The sequence below is a fragment of the Otolemur garnettii genome, unplaced genomic scaffold (assembly GCF_000181295.1).
Source record: "Otolemur garnettii isolate 467f Iridium unplaced genomic scaffold, OtoGar3 scaffold00063, whole genome shotgun sequence".
Lineage (NCBI taxonomy): Eukaryota > Metazoa > Chordata > Mammalia > Primates > Galagidae > Otolemur > Otolemur garnettii.
The window spans coordinates 10,912,267-10,925,614 of NW_003852458.1; positions in this window are offsets into that span (position 1 = coordinate 10,912,267).

Below are 13,348 nucleotides of genomic sequence, written 5' to 3' on the forward strand. Positions count from 1 at the left end.
AAAAAAAAAAAAAAAAAGATTGTCTATTGAGATTATTCTTGACAGGCCTGTGAAGGAAATTATGAAAGACTATACTGTGTTATTTTATCTTAGAGGTGGAAATAATAATTTTAAAAGAAAAGGAATGATAATTAATGATTGTATTCATTGCACAGTATGCTCATATTACTGGAAGGATTAGAAGATAGTTCATTCTCTCTCTCACTCTCTTTTTTTAAAGTAGATTTATTTAAAGTTAATGTGAAAGTACAAACAACCAGGTCAAAATATTTGATTTTGTTAGGTAGAGTCCCTCTTGTGGTTATATCCCAAACAGAAAAGATGTGCCAACTCCCCCCACCCCGTGTCCATTCAGTGAGAGCATCGCAACCCCCTGCCTCTCCCTCATGACCTCTCCCAACAACTTGACGTGAAATGAGTTTTCACCCATGTGGGCATGCCTCAGATCATCTCCTGGCTTCATATTAGTATTGAGTACATTGGATAATTGTTTTTTTATTTGTCATACTTTACTGGATATGTTTCAGTTCCATTCACTAAATTTGGTTTTAGGTATACCCGAATAATAATTATCATGTAAAATATTTTCTACAGGTGTTTACTTTTTATTTTCCTGAATGTTTGAAAGTTGTTGTGTATATGTGTGTGTGTGTACACCATCATGTATATTATTAAATCTGTAATTCTACCTAGGTGGCAACAAATCTGTTGCATATTTCATGCTCAATTAAAAAGAAATCTTACAAGATTCCCATGTATTATGGAGAGATCACCATCTGTCCCCTGTCTAATTAGGTCCATCCTGGTCATGTTTAATGTGCTCTGGCTCTCTTTAAGTAAATTTTCTAAATACACATGAAGAAGCAGCTTCAAAATGATTGGCAGCAAGAACCATAAGGAATTTAAACAAAGAAATAAACTCCAAGAGAAGGTTAACAAATATAATTACCTCATATCTGAAAGCGTAGATTGAATAAAATATTAAAAATTGCCCTTTACCTATCATGACTAATCCCCACCAAAATGCAAACGCAACTTGAAAGCAATCGTTTTGGAAACAGAAATTTGGTTAATTTTTTTTTCCTGTTACTTTTCACTTTGGAACACCTTTAGGCCTTTGGGATCTAATTGGAGCCAGAAGGGGAAATGCAAAAAAGACTGTAGGAAACACTTGTTCTTGTTCTTTAGACCTGAGTTGAGGAAGCAAAATGTTACTATACATTTTATGGTAACACACACACGTACATACACACACACACCCCCTTATACCTGTGAAATTTCCAGTGGGCAGAACAGATGCAAGAACTTCAAATAGCAAAACAAAATCCTGAGAATCATGCAAAAGTAGGGAATTGTTAGAGGCCTCACAAGAGTAAGGGATACAGTATGAAGTCTAGGCTCTGAGGCTTAGCTTCTCTCTCCTTTGCTTTGCCATTAATTCTATGATTGTTTTCAAATGTTTCCCCTAAGTTTTCCTACCTTAAAAATACATAACGGCAATCTCTTCCCATGCCCAATTACTAGAGATATGTAAGCATTTGAAGAACACACCAATTCCTTTTAGTTCATTTATTGATGCACTCAACAAATATTTGCTTGCCAACTACATGCAAGTAGCAAGTCTAAGTGCTGGGAATACAACAATGAACAAAAGGTTTCTTCTCTAATGAATTATAAATTCCAGCAGTGAATAAACAAATATGCAATATGTTAGATTATATTACATAATATGCAAAAAATAAATCCATGTATAGACATATTTTTATAGAATGTTTAGGAAAGCTCTTTCCAAAAAGTGTCATTTAAGCAGAGACTTGAGTGAGTGAGCCATACAACATCCTGGGAAGGGTCCCACAAAGTAGGACAATATGTACACAAGTCTTGAGGTGCCCCCATGTATTTGAGTTGGACAAACAGTGAAGACAATGTGACTGGAGAGGAGTGAGTATGGAGGAGAATGAGAAAAGACATGTTTAGAAAATTGGCAATAAACAGTTGGAAATAAACAGTTCCTAAGTCTACAGTACTTCTGGATGGGTAAAGCAATAGCAACCAGCACATTCACGGATACAGTTGCTGTTCTCCCATAACACAGGAGAAAAACATGAAGGGCTTTCAAAATGGTGCTTTCTGTTCCTCTTCTTCCTTCTCTTCCCTTTCCTCGCCTTGTGTTTCCTTCTCTTCCTCTCCCTTCTCTTTTTTGCCTTCCCTTCCCTCCCTGCCCCTTGCCTTTCTTCACTTCCCCTCACTTCTTCTCCCAAAGGTTACCTGCTGCACAATGTCATTTATATAACATCCTTGACATGACAAAATCATAAAATGGAGACTAGATTAGTGGTTGCAGGTGTTAAGGAGAAGATAGAAATGGGCAGGCAGTGGATTTGGTTAGAAAAGGAAAAGTGAGAGATTCTATGGTGAAGGAAAAGTCCTATAGTTTTAATGATTGTAATACCTTATTCTATTCTGATATTGTACTGTAGCTTTTTCAAGATGTTTCCATAGAAGGAAATTAAGTAAAGGGTACAGAGAATCTTTCTGCATTGTATATTGAAAGAGGATGTGTATCTACAAACATCTCACAATAAAATAATTTGAAATAGTGAGCATCAGCCAGATGTAGGGGCATATGTCTGTGGTCCTAGCTACTTAGGATACCTAGGGAGGAGGATCATGTGAGCCCAAGACTTTGAGTTCCAGTTGGGCAACATAGAGAGACCCCATTTCTAGCATGAATGAATGAATGAATAAAAATTTCAAAATAATAAAATACTGAGCATTTTATATACTAGAGGACACCCTGAGGGCACTGAACTTCCTCCACCATTACCTTTCTGCTAAGGCTGCCTTGGTACCAAATAGACTCTAGTGGTTCTCAACCTTCCTAATGCCATGACCCTTTAATACAATTCCTCATATTGTGGTGACCTCCAACCATAAAATTATTTTCATTACTACTTCATAACTGTAATTTTGCTACTGTTATAAATCGTAATGTAAATATCTGATATGCAGGATATATTTAGGTGACCCCTGTGAAAGGGTCATTTGACCCCCAAAGGGTTCGCGACCCACAGGTTGAGAACTGCTGCGTCTAGCACATTTATCCCTGGCACAGTAAAGTGTTATTACCAATAATTTAAATTAGTTAGTTCTCTCTTAAGCAAGCAAATTGTGATACTGTGATGAATGAGTTTTGTATGTTGAAGCTTATGAGTATAGCCAGTTGAGAGCAGGAAAAATCACCTAGATGAACAAAAATGCTTTTAGTGAAATAAGTGAACTTCATCTAAGAACTCAGAGAATAGAAAAGGCCTGGAAACCTTTGGAATATTTCAGCTAAGAAGAAAAATTAAGTTGACTGTCCCCCTTCCTTCCTTTTTCAAAACAGTGTATGAGTCTTTCCATTTCACCAAATTACCTCCAATACTTGATGTTATCAGAATTTTAAATTTTTTCTAAGCTAATAGGTACCAAGTGGTCCCTTACTGTTGTTTTACTTTCTAGGACTTTGTAGGACTTCTTGGTATATTCTGTACACTAAAATTACTCAGTAGTATGTACTGCAAATACCATTTCCCTTTCTGAACTTTATATGAGTGTCCATAATTTAAAGCTGTATCTTAAAGCTTTGTTAAACCTTCCCTGAAACTATTTGGCAGGTTAAACTTTCAGTCATTAAGACTGTGTATATGGCAGTAAGAATAGTTTCAGAAGAGTCCGAAGAGTCAAAAAATAGACCCACATACAGGTTGGAGTCTGGCTTCTGAGTAAAATGATGCCCTTGCTTTCCAGGCATAGTTGCTTCTTATGCCTGTTTTCCCAGAATAATTATTAATAATGTCTCCATTCAATTCCAAAAGCTTTTTGGTTTGGATGAAACAAGACATATGGTCTTCCTACAAATAACAGGGGCAAACTTCGAAATTAATAGACGTAGCTTTGGCTATTCCTATCAAAAAGAATAAAATTTCATTAACATCCTATACCATAGCATAAAACAAATTTCACATGAATTGAAAATCTAAATGTGAAGATAAATCTTCAAACTTTGAGAAATAATTATAAGAGAAAAGCTTTACACCATTAAGATAGGAAAAAAATTCTCTAAAATTAGGTGAAAACACAAACCATGTTAATTTTTTCTCAGCAAACATTAAGCGCTTTATTAGGCATATTTTTCTTTCTGCATTGGTTCACATTACAGCCCTAGGAGGAAAATTCAAGCATGTTTTCTTAAAGATTCATCATAAGCTGTTTTCTTTTAGTGTTTGACAAAGAAACAGTTTTCTAAGGTAACTTTAGAATTTTTTTTAACTTTATATAGATTTAGAAGATATTACTACATATTTGTTACATGTTTATATTGCATAGTGGTGAAGTCTGGGCTCTTTGTGTAACCCTCCCTCAATTAGTATATGTAGTACCCATTATGTAATTTCTTAACCCACACCTCCCTCCCACCCCTCTGAGTCACCAGTGTCAATTATTCCACTGCCCATGTGCCATCATTAGTTAGCACCCACTAATAAATGAGGACAGCAGTATCTGACTTTCTGTTTCTGAGTAATTTCACTGAAGATAACAGCCTCTAGTGTCCACCAACAATGTATAAGCATGCCCTTTTCTCTGCATCCTTGCCAACATCTACCATTTTTTGACTTTTAATGATGGTCATCCTGTCTGGGGTAACATGATATCTCATCATGTTTTTAATTCACATTTTTCTGATGATCAGTGCTATTGAGCAGTTTTCATATGTTTTTTTGTCATTTATATGTATTTAGAAAAATGCCTTTTCATGTCCTTTCTACACTTTTCAAAGTGTTTATTTGAGTTTTTGTTTTTGCTGTTGTCATTTTCATTTTAGTTCCTTGTAGATACTGGGTATTAGTGTTTTGTTGGTGAGAAGTTTGTGATTTTTTTTTTTTAACCCATTCTGTAGGTTGTCTCTTTACTCTGTTGATTATTTTTTTTGTTGCTCAGAGATTTATTTTTTTTTCTTTTTTTGAGACAGGGTCTCACTCTGTTGCCTGCACTGGAGTACAATGGTATGATTATAGCTCACTGCAGCCTCAAACTCCTGGGCTCAAGTGATCTTCCACCCTCAGCCTCCCAGTGGGATCATAGCTCTGTGCTGCCATGCCTGGCTACTTTTTCTATTATTATTTTTTTTTTTTGTAGTTTTTGGCCAGGGTTGGGTTTGAACCCACCACCTCTGGCATATGGAGCCGGTGCCCTACTCTTTGAGCCACAGGCACTGCCCCCCCCCTTTTTTTTGTATAGAAAAATTTTACTATGTTGCTTAGGTTTGTTTTGAACTCCTGGTCTCCAGCTATCCTCTTGCCTTGGCCTTCCAATGTGCTAAGAGGACAGACATGAACTCTCTTGCGTGGTCCAGGCTTTTAAGTTGAAGTTGTTTATTTTTGTTGTATTTGCTTGTGAGGACTTAGTCATAAAGTCTTTGCCTAGGCCAATGTCCAGAAGAAGTTTTCCTATGTTTTCTTCTAAAATTTTTATAGTTTCAGGTCTTTAATCCATCTTGAGTTTATTTTTGTATATGGTGAATGATATGGGTCAAAGTTTATTCCTCTGTATATAGCTACTAACTTGCCCAGCACAATTTGTTACAAAGAATGTCCTCTGCCCAGAGTATGTTTTCATCTATTTTGTCAATTATCAGTTAATTGTAGATATATGGCTTTATTTATGAGTTATCTATTCTGTTCTACCAATCTGTGCGTCTATCTTTATACCAGTACCATGCTGTTTGTTTATGGTAGCAAAGTAGTGTGATTTGAAGTTAGGTAATGTGATGCCTCCAGATTTATTCTTTTTGGTTAGGGTTACTTTGGCTGTTTAGGCTCTTTTAAAATTTCATATGAATTTTAATATTGTTTTTTCTTATTCTGTAAAAAATAAAGTGCTGTTATTTGATAGGCAGTGCATTGAATCCATAGATTGCTTTGGCCAGAACAATTACATTAATGTTATTAATTTTTCTGGTCCATGAGCATGGTATGTATTTCCATTTATTTGTGTCATCCATGATTTCCTTCATAAGTGTTCTGTATTTTTTCTTGTAGAGATCTTTCACCTCCTTGGTTAAGTATATTCTTAAGGTTTTTTTGTTTTTTTTTTGTTTTTTTTTTTGGATAGCTATTATAAATGGGATTGGGTTCTTGATTTGGTTCTCAGCTCAGTGGTTTTGGTAGAGAGAAATGCTACTGATATTTGTACCTTGATTTTGTATCCTGAGACTTTACTGAATTCATTTACTAAATCTAGGAGTAATCCATATATCCATCTCAATAGATGCAAAAAAAATCATTTGATGAACGTCAGGGTCCCTTCATGATAAAAACCCTCAACAAAAAGTATAAAGAGAACACTCCTCAAAATAATAAAGGTCATATATGACAAATTTACACCTAACGTCACACTGAGCCAAGAAAAGTTGAAAGCATTCCTTTAAAGAAGCGGGACAAGATATGGATGCCATGTTCACTCCTCTTATTCAACATAGCAGTAGAAGTCCTAACCAGAGCAACTGGGGCCAAAGGAAGAAACAAACAGCATCTAATTGGAAAAGAGGAAGTCAAATTGTGTTTGCTGATGATATGAACTTGTACTATGTTAAAATTTATCATTAAATTTTCTCTCTGGACACACTTTGGAGAATAACTTGAAAATATGTGGGAAAGTTGAAAGCTGCTAAACCCTGAAGTCCATCTTTAGTTACATGTTCAAGAGAATTTGGACTTTGTACACAAAGGAACTTGTGCAAGACAGTTACTGTAGCAGTGTGTATAAAAATTTAAAAATGACCTAAATATATTGCATCAGGTTAAAGAAGGATAAATAAATTAGTGTACTTGCATAAAATGAAATGTGTGGTAGAAGTGAAAACAAATGGACCAAGTAAAAATGAGCACAAATCATATAAAGGCATATTTTGGCCTTTACTCTTCATATTGACCAGGTCTCCTGTTCTGCATACCTAGAGTTCTGAAGGCAAATCCATGGTTCATCAAAGACTATTTTTATGAAAGAGGAACTGCAGATACTTTGATATTTTAAGATTTCTTGGCAAACTCTGAAGTTTGAAGTAAAACTCTGTCTATAGTATTTTGGTTTTAACCCCCCAAGTGAGGTCTTGGATATAAGGAAGCCTGTGATCTAAGAAAGAATTCCATCTTAGAACTTAAAACATTTCCAAAATTGCTGTCCTATCTTGTGTTACACTCAGACATATTAATATAAAAATTTACTAAATCATGTGAGATTTTAGAGTCCCTAGAAAATAAATATTACGTATGTAGGATGAATTAAATATATATTATATTCAATTATCTCAAGTTAAACCGTTATTTACCCCATGTGATGATCTCTAACACTTATTCTAATCTAAGCTATTTTTACTCCAAAAGGATTTTCTTTTTTAATTCCTGTATTTATTCCTGGCCACTGGCTATTGAAATATTTTGTCTAACTTGCTAAACCAATATTTGTCCTTGCCTCGTGGAGGTTTGGGTCTTTCTGCTGGGCTTGAAAAGTATTTTTGTTTTTCATCTTTGTTTCCACTGCTGGCCAGCCACCAGTTTACTATGGTGTTAAAACTGGATAATTAGAAGCAAAAGGGCTATCTGTCCTGAAAAAGAAATCTTTTGGTCTCTTAGATTGGCCACTTGATGGTGACATAGAGGAACCAATCTGGGGACTAAGACTGAAGGATCTGTGTCATAAGTAGTATCTGAGGTGCAGCAGGAGAGTGGTGTTCTAGTAGTTTGTTCAACTTTAATTGTGCTTCTTCACCTCTGAGCTGAAAATCCCTCACACTTCCTATTTCTCTTTTTGCTTCTGCACATGCCTTACAGCTGGCAAAGTACTTACTACAAGTGTACTGGGGGCAGGGATGCCGGTGATAAGGTTTTAGTAGAATAATCAAGGACTGATTTCCCTTTACTTTGTATATTACTAAGAAGTTGGATTGGATTATTGATAATATAGTTTGTTCTATTTGGTAGCCACTAGAGTATAACTTCTTTAAAAATATCTTTCACAGAAATAATCATACTTTGTATTTTGTTCTATATTTCTTCAGAGGCATCCAGGGTGTGCTCATAAGAACCCAAACAAACAAATACTGACATGAGAAATGACAATGTGGAGGGCTATTTAACTTGTGAGAAGTGCTGCACCTTATTGCTTTCACTGGCCTTGGCTGTGTGGTAATTGTTAGGAAAACATCTGGTTGCTGTCACATATTTTAGTGTCCGATCTCATTGCGAGACATTTTGTTCTGTGACATTTAGTTCCCACTTGGGATTAGGAACTGGAAACCTAACATTAAGTTCCATTTCCAACATAATAATAGGGAATTGTCCTGGGTAATGATGTCTGAGGTTCTCAGTAATGGAATTTTAACACAGCACATTGGAAAACAAAAATAATAGCAAATTGCTATCAGTAATTTTATTTTTTAAAAAAGGTAAATATATAGGCATTCTGAGGACACAGATCTCAGAAACAGTTTGAAGAGGCTATTCTGGAACTTAAGTTTTGAGAAAATTATCCTTTGCTTAACTCAAGATAAGTTAGTGAATTCAGTCATATACCTACAGTCTTTCATTTTCCCTTTACATATTTCATTTTTTATAAGGATTTTTTTTAAAGAAAGAATGTTCCCTGTAGAATATTTTAGTATACTTTTCTAACATTTAAGTTTTCTGAAACATAATAAGTTCTTTCTGCTGGTTTTTATATAAAATAAAAAGGGAGATAGCTGAGAGAATTGCCATTTTGCCTTGGCCTGAACTTGGTATCTAGGTAGTGCCCATGTGCCTCTCTAGTTCATATGCTGGGACAAGACTGGTAAATCCATTGGACTGATGCCTCTCTCCAAGCTGGTCCTAAGTATTGCTGCTTTCCTCATCTATTTGCTCTTACATAGTGTTGGGTGACTTTAGGTTTCTTCAACAGACTTATTAAATGCACAAGCTATTGAAATTGCAACCATCATTCAGAAGAAGAAACAGATTATGTGATGGAGACTTACAGGTAAGAAGTTAATTGGGAAATGCTCTTGGGAACTAGTGTGAGAAGGTGAAGAAAGCAGGACTGAGAATAGGAGACAATTGATATGAGACCAAGACACAACAATGTTTCAACTGATCCTATAGGGGATAACTCTGTAGAATTATTCTCAGTTAAGTCATACAAAGTTTGTGTTCCTCAAATTGAGCCTTCATTAGATGTGGTGCCCCCGGGGAGACATGCAACTTGTCTTCAACAGCTAAGGAGTAAGTGTCTGGTGCCTAGGATCTGGGGAATGCTGCATTTCATTTACTACACAGGATTCTAGAATGGTAATTGTTTTCTTGGCCAGGCGTGGTGGCTCATGCCTATAGTCCTAACACTCTGGGAGGCTGGACAGGAAGATCACTTGAACCCTAGAGCTCAGGAGCTCAAGACCAGCCTGAGCAAGAGTGAGACCCAATCTCTACTAAAAATAGACAAATAAGCTGAGAGTTGTGGCTCACACCTGTAGTCCTAGCTACTCAGGAGGCTACAGCACGAGGATCACTTGAACCTAGGAGTTTGAGGTTAGTGTGAGCTAGGCTGACACTATGACACTCTAGCCTGGGCAACAGAATGAGATTCTGAAAGGAAGAAAGAAAGGATGGAAGGAAGGAAGGAAGGAAGGAAGGAAGAAAGGAAGGTTGGTTTTGTTAGGACCAAAGATGGCAAATAGGCAGTTTGTCTCCATTTCCCTATTTATTTAGGGAAGGATTAAGAATGTGACAGATGATAGGTGGCTATACAGAGCAAAATCTGTGAAATAGATTTATTCATTTTCTTGTGCCCCTATTTCCTATGTGCTGGACAATTTTAAAATTCCATAGAAGTGATGCTTTGTATTAGTTGAAGGAAGAAAAATGAATTATTGTTAAACCATGGTTTTACTGAGACATTCACATCTTTTGTAGAAGCCATCATGCTAGTAGTGTATATGCCCTTCCTTTCAAAGGAACATTATAAAACATTACTCCCTCTTGGTTCTTAAACCAAACTTCCTACAGACAATGCCACCTCCTTTTCTGAGATAAGAGAGCCATGTTCATGCTTAGCTCTGTTTTACATTATCTTTGCCCCTTGCATTCTGATGCCTCAGAAAGTCTATCTTCCCACGAGGAAAAACTGTGGTTCAGAACAAATGTGCTGGCCCAGTGCCCAATAACCCACAGTGCTGAGAGAAATACGAAATGATGGTCCAGTCAGTATAGTCAGAGAAAGGTTTTCCGGAGTAGAAAGAAATAAATGTACCAATTAAACTTGAAATCTGTATAATAAAATTTTCTCCTGAGTGAATAGTGGAGATTTTGAGGGTAACCCAGTCATTGTTTTGATACTGGATTTTCCTCTTCAAGGGTTCTTGGTCTTAGTGATTCAAAGAATGAATCCACAGACCACAGATCAGTGGTAAGACAGGATTTATTTACAGAAAAGAAAAGAATACAGAAACACCAAAGCTTCTGGCAGAGAACCCAGATCAGCCCCTGTCTCTGCCTCTCTCTGGGCTCTTTGTCCAGGGGTAGATATAGTCCAGGGGGTTATTTAGCCAGAACTCAGTTGTTACAATTAGACTCCTGGGGCTGGAGCTCAGTTAATGAATGGCTACAGTCCCTTTCATTCAGGCCTAGGAAACTTACCTGAAATTGAACAGGCCCAGAAAAAGGTGGGGTTCCCTGTTCAGCCAAAGTGCAAGGGGAGGGAGACCTAAGGTGCTGCTGTCTCCCCAGCAGTTGTCTGGCCCCTCTGGTTACTGGAGCCTCCTACAGCCTGCTGATTCTGCTGCCGGCTGTGGCTCCACCAACACCACCAGGGCTAAGGCAGCAAGTCCTCCAGCTCAGCTCAGCTGGCTGGGGCACCACCTGTCCTGTAAGTTTCAACATATGAAGAAACTTTTGATACTGGATTTTGATACTGGATTTCCAGGCTTTTGGTCTCAGGGGTTTGAAGAATGAAGCGACAGACTACAGGATCAGCAGTAGGTTAGGTCTTATTCAACAAGTGTTACAGCTCTTACAAAGAGCCAAACCTCCTTGCAGAGCAGGCTCAGGAATAATACAAGTGTTACAGCTCTTATGAAGAGCCAAACCTCCTTGCTCTCCTGCTCTCTTCCGGAGGTCTGCGTTTGGGCTCTCTGCTTAGGGGCTTATATAGGGGCAGTTGTCCAATGAGCTTTTGGGTCTTGAAAACAGACCAATCAGGAGCAGGTTTTGAAAATAGACCAATTAGGGATGCCCTGGAGGAATTGCCAGAAGTCTGGATGAGGAGACAGCATGGCACCAGTGTCTTCCCCGTTTGTGTCAGGCTGAATTCCTCCATTGCCTGCAACAGCAACAGGTCCAGGGACAAGGTGGCCCGTCTCAGTGCCACCTTGTCTGATATCATTTTCTATAAATATTCATAATTGACCAGAAAGAGAAGAGGAAACCAACCTGGACTGAGCACTTGTTGCTGGCCAGGCACTAAGAAAAATAGTTAACTCATAAGCTAACATCAATTCTTATGACTGTCCCAAGGGTTAGAAATGATAACCCAAGTTTTTTGTCTGTTTGTTTTCACCTTAAATTAGATAATCTTTCTAAGTTTGGTGCTTAAAAATGGCAGACACAGAACTTATAATTACGTTTTTCAGATTCTAAAGTACATGCTATTTTTCCCATAGAAGTATCTACAAAGAAAGATGTGCCTTTAAAATGAAGGGCCTTCACTATCCTTTGAATTATATTTCTGAAAAATAGAACATTGGACTATAATAGATATAGTTTATTATTTTATAAGTACTCATATAATTGATAGAAAAGCAATTTTAGAGTCAGAACATCTGCTTCATTAGTTAGCAGTGAGATCCGGGAAAGAAAGTGAACTTCAATTTTCTCATTTATAAATTAAGATATTAAAGTAGAATGCTAACAATCAGCATTTTCACTACTTGGCTACATTTGATATAGCACCCAAATCTTGAATGAGATTTTTGATAACAGGACTATGTTGCGTCTTGTTGGGTCTCAGACTCTATTTGAGGTATTTGGAATGTTGAGTGCTTTTGTAACCACTGGTTGACCTAACTTTGGGTTATTCTAACATAATTGTATTTCTATTTTGTTGAAATTTTTGTTGAAGTTCAGCTAGCTCCTTGTTCATTTAACTACTAGTAGAACCAAAGAATATGAAAGTTCAGATAATGAAGACAGGATGAAATACAAAGCACTATAGGAATTCTGGCTTTTATTGGCTTCCGTAGTAAATAATCAGAGAAAAGATAGACTTTTGCCCTAAACACCCACTCTACGATATATCTTCCTGTATGAATTCAAAATTACACAAACCCATAGTCAGTTTAAATGTATACTGAAATCATATTACAACCAAAACAGAAATCAGAATTACAAGGCTCATAAAGTACTTAGCAATAAACTTGATGAGAAATATACAGACCACATAACAAGGGTCTAGTAAAGAACATGATATGTGTGATCAGAGAAAATATTATTGGAAAACTTTTTTACCTCATACCAGTGACATTTTTCACTGTTACAACTGCTGGGGCATCATGAGCATTTAATTCATAGAGGCCAGGGACGCTGTGAAGCATTTTGCAACACACAGGACATTACAGCATAAAATGTCAACAAAGGTTGAGAACTCTTGCTTTAAAGAATGTCTTCAACAGAGAAAATCACTAAATATAGCATCAATTACAGGTCAAGTACAGTTCGAAGACAAAGTAGCAGTTTGCCCAGTTTTTTAAATTGATAGTCAACATGCTAAATATATTTTTACTTTTCTGCAATATTAAAGGAGGGTTTGAGATCTTTATGTTTATCAAAGGGATAATGGATTTAAAAGAATGTGAAACATTGGGTGTTGATTAACAATTATAGTGCTTAAACCTAATATAGTTAATAATGACTCAGTAAGGTTTTTAAGAAACAAACTAATTAGGGGTACCAGTTTGGCAAATGTGACTCTATTTACAAAAGATCCTTGTAATTCGAGGGGAAATAACACATTGTTCATTCTGGATGGGTTTACTAAAGTGTTTGAAGGACACCCTTGTCATTTATCCATCTCGTGGATGCACACAGCAGGAACTTAGGAAAGCAATTTAGTAATGCATTTGGATTCAGAGTTGATTATACAATTCTATTGAGAAAAGTAAAACTGGGATCAAAATACACCTTCACAGGAGACAAGAGTCGCAAAAGTTAGTTAAGCGAGCATCTGATTTTGGGCCTGGTGCAGTGGCTCACACCTGTAATCCTAGCACTCTGGGAGGCTG